Below are 12,252 nucleotides of genomic sequence, written 5' to 3' on the forward strand. Positions count from 1 at the left end.
CTCTGATGCATGGACTCCTGCAGCTGCAAGATACCTTGTCATCATCTTCCGGCCATAGGTAGGACCAGTCTTAAGGTAAAGATAAGATAGTAATTATCAGTGTTAGTTATACAAATTATGTTAAAGATGACAAATATATAAATATACACACATGTATAATATACATATAAATATATATGCACACACACACACACACACACACACACACACACACACACACACACACACACACACACACACACACACACACACACACACACACACACACACACACACACACACACACACACACACACACACACACACACATATATAATACATGGAGGAAACACAAGACCAATTTCTATAGATAATGACAGTATAATATAATATATAATAATATATAATATAATAACGCAAATACACAATTACCATTTGTTTTGATGTATATCTCTGGGACATTAACGCCATATAACATATTGTAGCCCAATATTAACTCTTTTACTGAATTGAAGACAGCAGCTTCCAGTTCATGGTCGGTCACTCACTGTCTTGTTGAACCGTGTTCTCTACAAAAACGGCGAATGTTACTAATGGATGCTCCTCTTTGCATGCCACATTCAAAAGTCAAGTAGTGATGTATCTTTTCATCACTACAGCCACTATGTAACATTTTCTTTATAATTTCTAGGTAAGGTTGTAGGCTGGACTCCATCAGCTCGTTCGAGTAGGCGTACAGCCGCAGTGGTGGTGGGTGACGTTCAAATTCAGAGCAGTTGGCGCACTAAAGTCGGGTCCACTCCTTTGGGACAGTTTTAAAAGCTGCAGTCTCTGTCATTGGCTAGCTCCTGTTGGACCCCTCCAAGTAGCGTTTCTTGTATTTTGCAGGGGGGTCCGTTGAGGTCCGCCCCCGAAAATAACATTATATATTAGAATTTACAGTTATTTTTTATTGAAAATAATAGCTTCATGTTCACATGTTTGCAGGTTTCAAATGTTTATGACGTTTAATTAAGTGGAAATTAAGTATGTTTTAGCTAGACTATTTTAAAAGTTAACGGTTTATTTTTAAATGATTACTTCCGGCCGCGCAAAATATAGCGGCAATCCGAAGTACTAACAGGAAACTAACAGGATGACTGAGGAGTAGGCTTCGGTACCAAAATCCACCTCGCTGCTTTCTGTACTGTTAGACGGGGGCGGGACATGTAGCGAGCACAGTGGCAGGGTTGGGAAGCTAAACTCGGTTCCGAATAAGAACAAACAAAGAATTGTGAGGACAGGAGGACTGCAGCTCTCTCGCTTTCTCTCTTATTTCTCCCGCATTTCTCCCGATTTAATCAGATTTACTCGTGACTAAATCTGATTTGTGAGTCACAACCGGTTTAATTCTAACATAACGCTCCAAATGTTACTGTTTCCACTTGGACTTCAATACAGCTACACAATTGTTTGGTTTCCATGGTAGCGCTTCTCTTTAGTAACCCGCACAACTGAAAGTCTGAGGGTGTTCAGCATGGTGAGGAAGATATAGTCACAGAAAACAGAACAAGAATGGACAACTCAACCCTCTGCTCACTCCTTTCCTGTAAATCAGTGCCCAACCAGTCGATCGAGATCGACCGATTCCCAGTCGATCGCGAGATGTGTCTAAAAATAGAACAACAATATTCAGTTTTATCGTTAATGTCCTAAATGCCCAACATAATCTTCCTGTGCCAGAATAATGTACCCTAACTGCATCAAAGCTTTGTGATTGACCCCATGTGTCGGGGCATGGCAGGTGGGCAGTGGGTGTCACTATGGGTGTCACTCAAGCGGAAAACTCTGTGGAAGAGTCGGGACGCCAATACGGAAGTGGCACACACTGCAGTTCATATATTGGCCGATAGGGACTGACTGCAGAAAGGAGCAATTTCCATGGACCCCCATGTTAAAATGCCCAACTTTACAGCAGAAAAAAACATGTTTCTACCCATGGATGCAATAAATATATTATTATGAATATACTTAGATTCCACCTTCATGATTATGGATCTGTGAGTGAATTGTTTTCTAACACGACCCTTTTATTTATATTAGGTCTTAAAGTTTTTGCATAAATTAGGGCGTGGTCACATTGAGTGACGGCTCTGTGAAGTGACTGCTGCTGTTAGCTTCTTGTCTCTCTGCTAGCTGCTCCGTGAAGCTACAGGCACTCTGCCTGTTCAACTCATCCAGGGAACACAACTTGCCCCCGGCCGTGTTCGTTTGTTCTTCATGCTTATATATCGGACTATTGTGACTCGCTCTGCGGTTCAAACAGACGGTGCATGAATGCGGTTTTGCGGTAAGTGAAATTCGAGTACTTATTTATGTGTTAATGATTTTAATCAGCTACGTAATTAATGTTAAGGCTTGGGTTAGCGTGTAAGCGAGTGGTAGCTACATCGGTGCTAATAGTAGCATCCAAGTTAAAATCCTAGACTATATTTATAAAGGTTAAAACGAAATAGACAAGTGTTAAGCGTTAAGTGGGATAATACTGTTGAACAAACGGCTTCTGTTTGAGGTTGATAAAATAAGGTCATCCTTGTAACTTAGAGAGATGATTATTATGTAGGTAGGAACTGTATGCATCAATAAGGTTAATTTAAATTGGCTATGCTCAAGTATGTAGACAAGCTAATGTCGAAGTAGTGTATGTGAAATCAACCTCACAATAAGATGTGTGTATATTACAATTATTAATGTCATATTTCAAGATGATTACTTAGATACAGACAATATGGTTGGTTGAGCTTGAGTTCATTATTGAGCTTACACGTTAACATCTGAAGAACAAACCCAAACCTTGTTGTTTTTATGAATTGCATTACCAAATTAGTATCAAATAAACAGTAAGCATTGGTAACACAACTTCCAAAGTTACAGTAGAATAAAAAGGACCCTGACTCGGACAATACACAATCCAACACGTTCAACAGAAGGGAATCAGTTATATTGTTTGTACACATGGTACTTTACATATATATCTGTTTGTTTAAGGTGTCCAGGTGATGCAGACAGCCTGGACCAGAGAGTGAGAGACAGAACTGGACTCCTCACAATAGTGAACTTCAACTCAGGTACAAAGACTCTTTTTTTCATACTGTACAAAGAATCAAGAAAGATATTGGTTTAAATAAATTAAGTATTGACTTTAATTCACTGATATACATTCCATTAAACAATACTAAATCACCTACACACCAGTGAAGTTGAGGGTTTTTTCCATACAAAAAGTTACATTTAGAAGCAATGTGATTTTGTCAGCTTTTTAATTTAATGTATTGAAGGCAAAGATATTTAACACATATTATTAAGCTGCTACTATTTATCTCTCAATATCGTCTGTAAAAAACGTGGTAAAAGTTATTCTTTCAGTGAGACAACAGAGCAAGCTTCTACAGTTGAGCTACGTTTTTCTACAGTTAAATATTATTTTGATAATAACATATATTTCAATGTTGATGAACTTCATACTGTTCATTCATAATCTGATTGTCTTTGTAGCTCACTGTTGAAATAAATAAAAACCATTACAATTACAAAATAATTATATCTACAGCCCCTAAACACACAAACACACCGCTTTCATAAATAACGCACTTGTTCTGCAATAATATGTTTTATGTTTCCTGTATTTTTTGTTAGGAAAGGACATGCCTGAAAGACACAAAATGTTTTCCTTCTCTGAGGGTCAAGAAGAACATCCAAGAGGAAAATTAAAAGCTGATGCTATGAGATTTTAAGACCAGTACAGGACATTCACTAAGAAACTACTTTTATTGTAAAAACAGTCAGCTGATGGAATGCACCTATTTCCACATCTACACTCCATCAGCTGATTATTTCTATTTGCCTCGCTTTATGAGCTTCACATCACTTGTGCCTTGTACCGCAGAGTTTGCAACGTCACAAATAAATGGGGCCAATCTTCAGTCAGATGTGAACTTGTAATCTAACATTTTCAGTCAGAATAATGGACGAAAGGATTGCAAATACAAATACAATTTATTGAAATGTGAACCAAAGGTTAATCAAATATTTCACATAAAAAGCACATATGGACAGAAGGTGTAAAACTATTAAATGTATAAGTAAAAACATGTACTAAAATAACGTGACAGACTAGGCCTGTGCAGTTGGTATCAGCTTTGCCCAGCATGGGCTCCTCCATCAGGCCTGGTCCTCCATGCTGAGGAAAGACCAACAGTCCTCTCCAAACCAACAGACAGGACGTCCATCACACGGAGGTTTCTCCCTGAAGTCTCTGCAGCTCTATGGACACCACGCTGTCTCAATCCGTCCACACTGAATATGAGAGGGGGAAAATGAAAATAATAAATGCTTTAGACAATAAGAAATACAAAGTTGACTGTTGAGTTGCTCAGCTTTTTTAGATTGTCAATACTATTACTGTATAACTAATATATCAGGTTAAGAGGCACATTCAAATAAAGATTGGTCTTTAAATACATGTTGTCTTTTGAATTGTTTGTCTAAAGTCAAGGATCTAGAACTGGTACTTAGTTTTAATGATACAGTCTGGTTATTATGCTGTTTGGAGGAGGTCTCACAGGTAAGAACTACCTACCATGAAATGTACCTTAGCTTGACTTAAATGTATTAAACGTATAGTTAAGTGATATCAAAATATAAATAACTAATGTCATGCAAACATTAATATTTGCTTGATTCCAGTGTTGAATTAAGCAATCATACACGAGAAGCGCCTCGGTCCTGCCGCAGTACTGTCGTACCAATAATGACGTTCAAGAATGGCCTCAAGTGTATGATTGCGATTCTATTACACAAACTATCATTGTAATCAACAATATCGTAAAATAATTTCATAATGTGGGCTAATTTGATCCCAAACCTACGCTTTCTGCTTGAGTTAATCTCCGTCAGAAAGTAGTTCCTAGAAAGTAGTTCCCATGGTAACGATAGCCGATCAAACACTCCTGCTACCCCGCTTACAGTTATTGATATAATTATAGTAAATAATATATTATTAACCAATTTATTGAAAACAATTTATTGAAAACAATTCTTGAATTAGGCTATTTAAATATCTGAGTAATCACTGTGGGATTAGCAGAACAAATCAAATCATGCTGTCCATGGGGCTGAAACATTTTGGGTTCAGAATGAAGGTGGATGTTCATGCTGCCATTAAAAGGGCAATTCTTGAAACAGCTCTCCATGAACTCCATGCCAGACTTTTTTGCAGGTGGTGCTGTGGTGTTCACGGGTAGGACTACGTTATAGGAAGAGCTTTCCTCCAGTGGCCGTTTCATGGCGTGTCCCGGACCGGCAAAAAGCGCGTTGCTCGTCATCTTTCTATTGTCTAGAGATGGAGCCCAGTAGCTGCGAAGCGATGACTCGTTTTTTTTTCCTCTAACGAACATGATTTCTCTGGCCTCCAACCCTGCCTCCGCCAGCCGCTGTATGCAGGTGCTTCTGACGCAATGGTTTGTGTAACACGTAGCAGTGCCAGACTCTTCACAAATGCGGGTCATCATGAACCCCAGGCTGTTCACCCCCAAGGGCTCCATGCTATAGCACACAGCATCCCCAGGCTTCACCGACTTCCTTGAATGGTGGTAGAAAGCCGTTGCTGATTCGGGCAATCTTGATAGGTAGGCCTCGAACGAAGCTACCGGGCAAAGGGCATTGCCCGGCTCCTCAAACATTGCCCCTCTCCTGTTCTGGCGCTCCCTGTCGTTGTGGCATTTATGATTTTTCGTTTCCTCGTTAAATGCCATCGTCACATATTTGGTGCCTTAAGGATAATACAAATAAAAAAAACGAATGTTAGGCAAGTTTGACCTTATGAAGCAACAACAAAGATAATAACAATGATGAAATAATAATAATAAGAACAATATAATAAGAACAACAACAATAATAATAATAATAATAATAGCCTGATAATAATAAAAGCTTGTAGGCTTAATGATAACAACTATTATTATTGGGCTATTATTATTATTATTATTATTACCTTGTTGAGGAGGCCCCGTGGTGTGTTTGGGTCCATGGCCCGGGACTTCCTCAGGATTTCGAGGTCCTCGTTGGTGATAGCGGGATGGTGTTCAGTTTTGTCCTGCCCAGCCCTTCTGAGTGACTTGATGAGTCCGGAGAACACGTTATTTGAGGTGGTAAACTCATTGTCTTTCATCAAACACCATGCCCGGCTGTACGGAGGGTCATTAACGAGCGGTTGATCCCAGCTCTCAAACCGAAATAGGTACTAATAGCGTACTGCTGGCCCTTAGTGTTTCTAACACTTCCATAAAACTGGCGAAGTAAGCTGTTCAGCTCCGGTTTGGACACTGTTCCGAAATCCACCATTTTCTCCTGGGTTTTTAAGAAGGCTTTGAGACATTTGACAGCCCAGGTAGTTGACGCCAATGTACTCTTTTTGTTGCAACTTTTTTCCAACGCACTCAACTCGTCAGTTGAAACAGCCGCAAATCTTTCGTTGGTTTTGCGGTCTGTGTCCATGTCCAACCATTAATCAATACTGAGGCCCCCCAAAGAAATTAAAATTAACTTTAAAATCTGAAATTTTGTAGGTACCGATTTCCAACGAGAGACAATGTATAACAGTTTAATGGCTGTGTGTCGCTAAACGTCGCTATGGAAATCACACGATCTAGGCTCATGGAAGTAGTTTCGGTAGGCTCGTGGCGTGTGTAGGCCACTGGATACTTTGTGATTAGGCACGTTCTATTTGATCGTTGTTTGATCGTGGAATCAAACACGCCTATTGACCAATCAGAGAGCTTGCTCAAACCTATGTGTTATAGAATTTAGCACAATTGCATACAAACGTTAAGAGATTTTAAGATTCTGAAGTATTATGCTAAAAACTTATTAACTTAGATTATTATTTATAGTTTTGCTGAATAGATTCATGTCCGCTTACCTTAGAAACGTAAAATGCCACGGCAGTGTGCAGATGGGGAGCATGTTAGCTTAGCTTGGTAGCTTCAGCTAGCTCTGGAACTTTCAGCTCGGTGGCAGCAGGTCCCGCCTCGGCTCCGCCTCTTTGCCCTTATTTGGAGCAGGCTGGAGTAGTAATAATAATAATAATAATAGATTTAATTTGTTAGCGCTTTTACAGGTGCTCAAAGACGCTTTACAGATAATAGTGAAGAGAGAAGAAAGGAACAACAAATAAATATATAGTTAAAGTTGAAGTCAAATAATACAAAAATCAATCACACATTAAAAGCCAGATTGAAGAGGTGAGTTTTTGTGAGTTTTTTGAAGGTGGTGAGGTCGGTGCAGTCTCTGATGGGTTGTGGGAGTGAGTTCCAGAGGGAGGGGGCAGCGACGGAGAAGGCTCTGTCCCCCCAGGTCCGGTGATTGGTGCGGGTGGGGATGGATAGGAGGTTGGCTTCTGATGAGCGGAGGCAGCGGGAAGGGGTGTGGTGGTGCAGCAGGTCTGTGAGGTAGGGGGGGGCTTGGTTGTTGAGGACTTTGTAAGTAATGAGGAGGACTTTGAAGTGGATTCTTTGACGGACGGGGAGCCAGTGGAGATTCTGGAGGATGGGAGTGATGTGGTCTCGGGAGCGGGTGTGGGTGAGGAGGCGGGCAGCAGAGTTCTGGATATGTTGGAGTTTATTGAGGAGGTTGGATGGTATGCCACAGAGGATGCTATTGCAGTAGTCGAGTCGTGAAGTGATGAATGCAAGAATCAGGGTTTCAGCAGCAGAGGAGGAGAGTGATGGGCGGAGACGGGCAATGTTTTTGAGGTGGAAAAAGGCGGTCCTGGTGATGTGATTTATGTGGTGGTTGAATTTGAGCTGACTGTCGAAAATTACTCCGAGGTTGCGGATGTGAGGGGGGGGAGATAGAGTGTGGCTGTCAATGGTGAAGTTGAAATTCTGGATGTCTTTGATACGGGATGGGGGGCCGATGATGATGATGTCTGATTTGGCACTGTTCAGTTGGAGATAGTTTGTTTGCATCCATGCTTTTATTTCTGAGAGACAGTTGGTGAGAGTGGAATGTGTTGTGGGGGTGATGGTTTTTGTTGAGATATAAAGTTGGATGTCATCGGCGTAGCAGTGAAATTGAAGGTTGTGGCCTCGAATTATTTTGCCAAGGGGGAGCATGTAAAGGATGAAGAGGAGGGGGCAAAGCACCGAACCCTGGGGGATGCCTTGGGACAGAGGAGCAGTGGATGAGGTGCAGTTGTTGATTTTGATAAACTGATGTCTGTCGGTGAGGTAGGATTTCAGCCAGGAGAGTGCAGTGTCGGTGATGTTGAGTGATGATTCGAGGAGGGACAGCAGGATGGTGTGGTCGATGGTGTCGAATGCTGCGGTGAGGTCGAGGAGGATGAGGATGTTCAGGTTGCCGGAGTCAGAGGAGAGGAGGAGGTCCTTTGTGACTTTCAGAAGAGCTGTTTCTGTGCTGTGTTTTGATCGGAAACCGGATTGAAATGGCTCAAAGAGGTCATTGGAGCTGAGGTGGGATTTTAGTTGTGAGGCAATGACACGTTCAAGTATTTTTGACAGAAAGGGGAGATTTGAGATGGGCCGGAAGTTGGACATGATGTCAGGTGTGAGTCCAGGTCTTTTGAGTATGGGTGTGACAGCTACCAGTTAGTTGTTGCCACAGTTGCCAGAGTAGGCGGGAGTTGAACTCTGACGTCACTGTCGAGCCGTTAGTGGCCAACTCCGCCTACTAAGGGCTTCTCGGCAACTCTGCAGAATCCTATGGGTGACGTCACGGACCCTACGTCCATTTATATGTACAGTCTATGGTGTCACTACGGTCACTACCATGGATGTATGAAGAGAACTGGATACTAGAGATGGGCGAGTCCTGATTCATCCGGATCATTAACCCGGATCCTAGAAATGAGCTGGTCGTGACGAGTCTCCCCTCTCCATTAACCCGAGTCCTTTGAGTCCTACACCTGGTGTGACTTAGAAATTAAAACTATCAATTGCATCACTCGCTACTCTCTTTATAACATGTAAAATAACATTACAACGTACCCCAGTCCATCGGCCTACCCTTTAGCAAGTAGGATAGCTTCCAGAAGTTATCGTTTGGCTCAGGGGAGGGGACGCTGATCAGTGAAACTTCCTGCAGACTCGTGGGGACTCAGAGCTGTAACGTATAGCAGCAGATCCAGAGATCCAGCAGACTCGTCGTCATGCACGAGTCAACAGCAGACTCAGAGATTTGCAAATCCTGACTCACTGTGCAAAACATAGCAGACTCGTGCGGACTCAGAGCCGTAACCGTATAACAGCAGATCCAGAGATCCAGCAGACTCGTCGTCATACACGAGTCAACAGCAGACTCAGATTCGCCAAATCACAAAATAACCCTTTTTTTTTGTGATCAACATTTTTTATTAAAGCAAAAGGCACTGTGTAGCGGAGGTTAATATAACGTCAGTTTAATATGCTCGTGAAATGCAACAACTTTTTGGTTTCACCGGTAGGATTTCTACTGTCTTGGTGATGCTGACTCATATGACTCAAATGACTCGTATGATCCGGATCTCTTCAATGACTGACTCATAAGACTCCAAGTCCATAAAAGTATCCGGATTTGCCATCTCTACTGGATACAGCGTGGGAGGCGGGGTCTCGTTCTTTCCTATGAGAGCTGCTCATTGGCGCATGATGACAAAATGGCGAAACGTCACAGATTACCCATCATGCCTTGCTGTCAGAGCAGAAGTACCCGTATGTGTAATCACAGAGCATGCGTAGTTGAGTTGCCCCTTAAACCCCGCCCCCCGAGCTCCCACTCTCAGATGCACGTTCATAATGCCGGGGAAAATGATTGTCAGAATAACGTTATTAGCACATTTTACAACTTGAGGACCGAAGTGGGCACTAGTTAGCTGACATTGTCCGTGTCAACAGTGTGTGACAGTCTGCCGAAGAAGTGTAATCTAGAGCTGCATTTCAAAACGTTGCACAAACGCTACAAGACGGAATTCCCTCCTAATTCTGCCCTACGCTCTTCTGTTTGTTGCGTGCATATGTAACAGAGTTAAACATGTGGATAAATCATTATAAGTTATGTTTTTAAATGGCATCATTGAAGTTGCACCGACAGAGGTCCGCCGTTTCCCCGCAGCGAGGCACCCCCAGTTCACAGTTCGCTAGCACCCCTCCCCCCTACCATCACAATACTTTTTTGAAATTGGTCTAATAAAAAAACATGTATTCTTGCAGATGTCATGGGAAATCCCGCGGTGGCACCATGCTGCCGTAGCCTGGTTGGGTGCCGGACGTGCATAACAGAATGGACAGAGAATTCGCCTCACTGCCCTGAGTGTAGGGATGAGTCTTTCCCAGGGAGACTTTTTGAAATGACAGGGATGGAAGAAGTCATTGATATCTTAAAGGATATTATTAGGGGTTAGAGCTTTGTCTTTGTTTAGTTTTTGGTTCAGTTTGTTCATCTTGTGTGGTTAGGTGGGGTTGTGGAGTTGTGTTTGCTATTGTGTTAAATAAAGCCATTAAAAAAAGTTATTCTTACTGAATGTTGTTAAATGTTACTGAACATAAAAAACTTTTTTGTCTTGATCAGATTTTGAGTCGGTTACAAATATGATCATTACTTTATTTATCTGTATCTCATGACTCTGAACAATTGCAGTGATTTAAGAAACACCTGACATAATTCTCAAGATACATGTTTATTGACATTAATCGTAATATATCAACAGACATTTGAGGCACCTGTGAATGTAGGTAGAGAAACACAGAGGTCTGTTGTCTCTTGGATCATGTCACTGTCTCTGTATATGTGTTGAATCAGGATATTTTCCTCTTTAGGTGACCTCAAGAGACTTTAAGATGATAGTGTGTTATTATTTAAGTGGGGCTGTATGAGGTTCTTATCCAGTCAGTGTATAACCTCCAGTAGACAGCGGTTGGCACGACCCCAGTTTGTAGGAGAGACAGGAGTACCAGCACAGCAGCAAAACCTATTTTATACATCCAAAAATGAAGGCCCACTTGAAAAAAACGATATCAGTTTAAGCGTTTTTGGGTGGATAAAATAAATGTTGCTTCTGCCCACGTCCTCAGCAGTTAATGGCTCTGCTGTGCCGGGGCTCCTGTATGTTTCTCTACACGACTACTTTAGGTAGTACACTGATTATGGATATATATACCACATACTACCCCACTTAAAAAGACCAGAACTATCCCCTGAAGGGCAGCTGTTGATGTTCACAACAACAAAAACACATGCAGATGGTTGTAGCCTGTAGAAGCCAGTGGTGGATCTGGCCGTGGTGGACAGCGGTGTGAATTCTAGCTGTCATGGTGATGTTCATATGACAAGCGACTGCCAGCTTGAACTTTACAGAGAGCAGAGTCCACTATTAGCACCTCACAGGTGATACCTATGGTGCAGAAGCAGCTGTGAAGCCTTGTAGATCTCTGGCACTTTGAGGGCAGACAGATCCAGCAGCTCTCCACTGACGTCTTTGGATAGTGGCTTCTCCTATTTGAAGCAGATTCAGAGACATCAAGACAAGCTATACTGTGTGCATAGCTTACTTTCACATAACTACTTATCTCTCACCTTACCTTCTCTGACATTGTTCTCTACTTTGGATTTGTGGACATCCCAGCCATGTTCTCTACCGGGCCTGGTTTTACACACTGTGGATCTAAGCAAGATATAGAAATGATGAGATGATGAGTGTATGAGACATGGTGAGTGTGTAGTTTTAGCATTTGAATTACTATGACATTATTCTCAGAATTGCCATAGTTCTTGGTTTGTACCGCTGCTCTGCTCTGCACAGCTGAGTACTGGGGACCCACTGGGAGTCATGTGGAGAGACACACGTCACACCTGCAGCCATGATGCTCCAGCTCAACAGGGGTTGAGTCTTTCAGCGCCACCTGTAACAAGAGAAATCAAATAAATACGTATTCAGTTTGCTTTGTATTATTTATTTTAGGGTAAGATGTTGGTTTAATAACATTGTGCTATTTTAAGGAGTAAATACAAAGTCATATCTTTGTTCCTAGATGTTTTCTATACTTACAACTTCTTATACAGACTGATATGAATTGATTCACTTTCATACTATGAACGAAGAAAAATAACTCTTTAACAACAGAACAGGAACAAAACACAACTGTGACCTCTGTGCAGCACACACAGACCAGTCAGTCCATTTCTGGGGAGTAGCTACCTTGTGCTAGTTATATTAAAGTTGATGTTTTACTACTGGCTGCG

At 41.8% G+C, this 12,252-nt stretch overlaps 2 protein-coding genes and 1 long non-coding RNA gene across 5 annotated transcripts in view; 1 reads left to right on the forward strand and 2 right to left on the reverse strand.

Moving 5' to 3' along the window:
* The window catches only part of LOC307028815 (uncharacterized protein), a 226,970-nt gene that overhangs the window by 110,818 nt on the left and 103,900 nt on the right, over positions 1-12,252 (reverse strand). The window lies entirely within an intron of this gene.
* The window catches only part of LOC307028820 (uncharacterized protein), a 75,092-nt gene that overhangs the window by 40,351 nt on the left and 22,489 nt on the right, over positions 1-12,252 (forward strand). The window lies entirely within an intron of this gene.
* LOC307030089 lies at positions 10,737-11,912 on the reverse strand. The gene is made up of 3 exons (XR_013805532.1): positions 11,793-11,912; positions 11,592-11,674; positions 10,737-11,505 (listed from the first exon to the last, which is right to left on the reverse strand). It is a non-coding gene; the product is annotated as an uncharacterized lncRNA (long non-coding RNA).

The sequence above is a fragment of the Notothenia rossii genome (genome assembly GCF_949606895.1).
Source record: "Notothenia rossii genome assembly, chromosome: 2".
Taxonomy (NCBI): domain Eukaryota; kingdom Metazoa; phylum Chordata; class Actinopteri; order Perciformes; family Nototheniidae; genus Notothenia; species Notothenia rossii.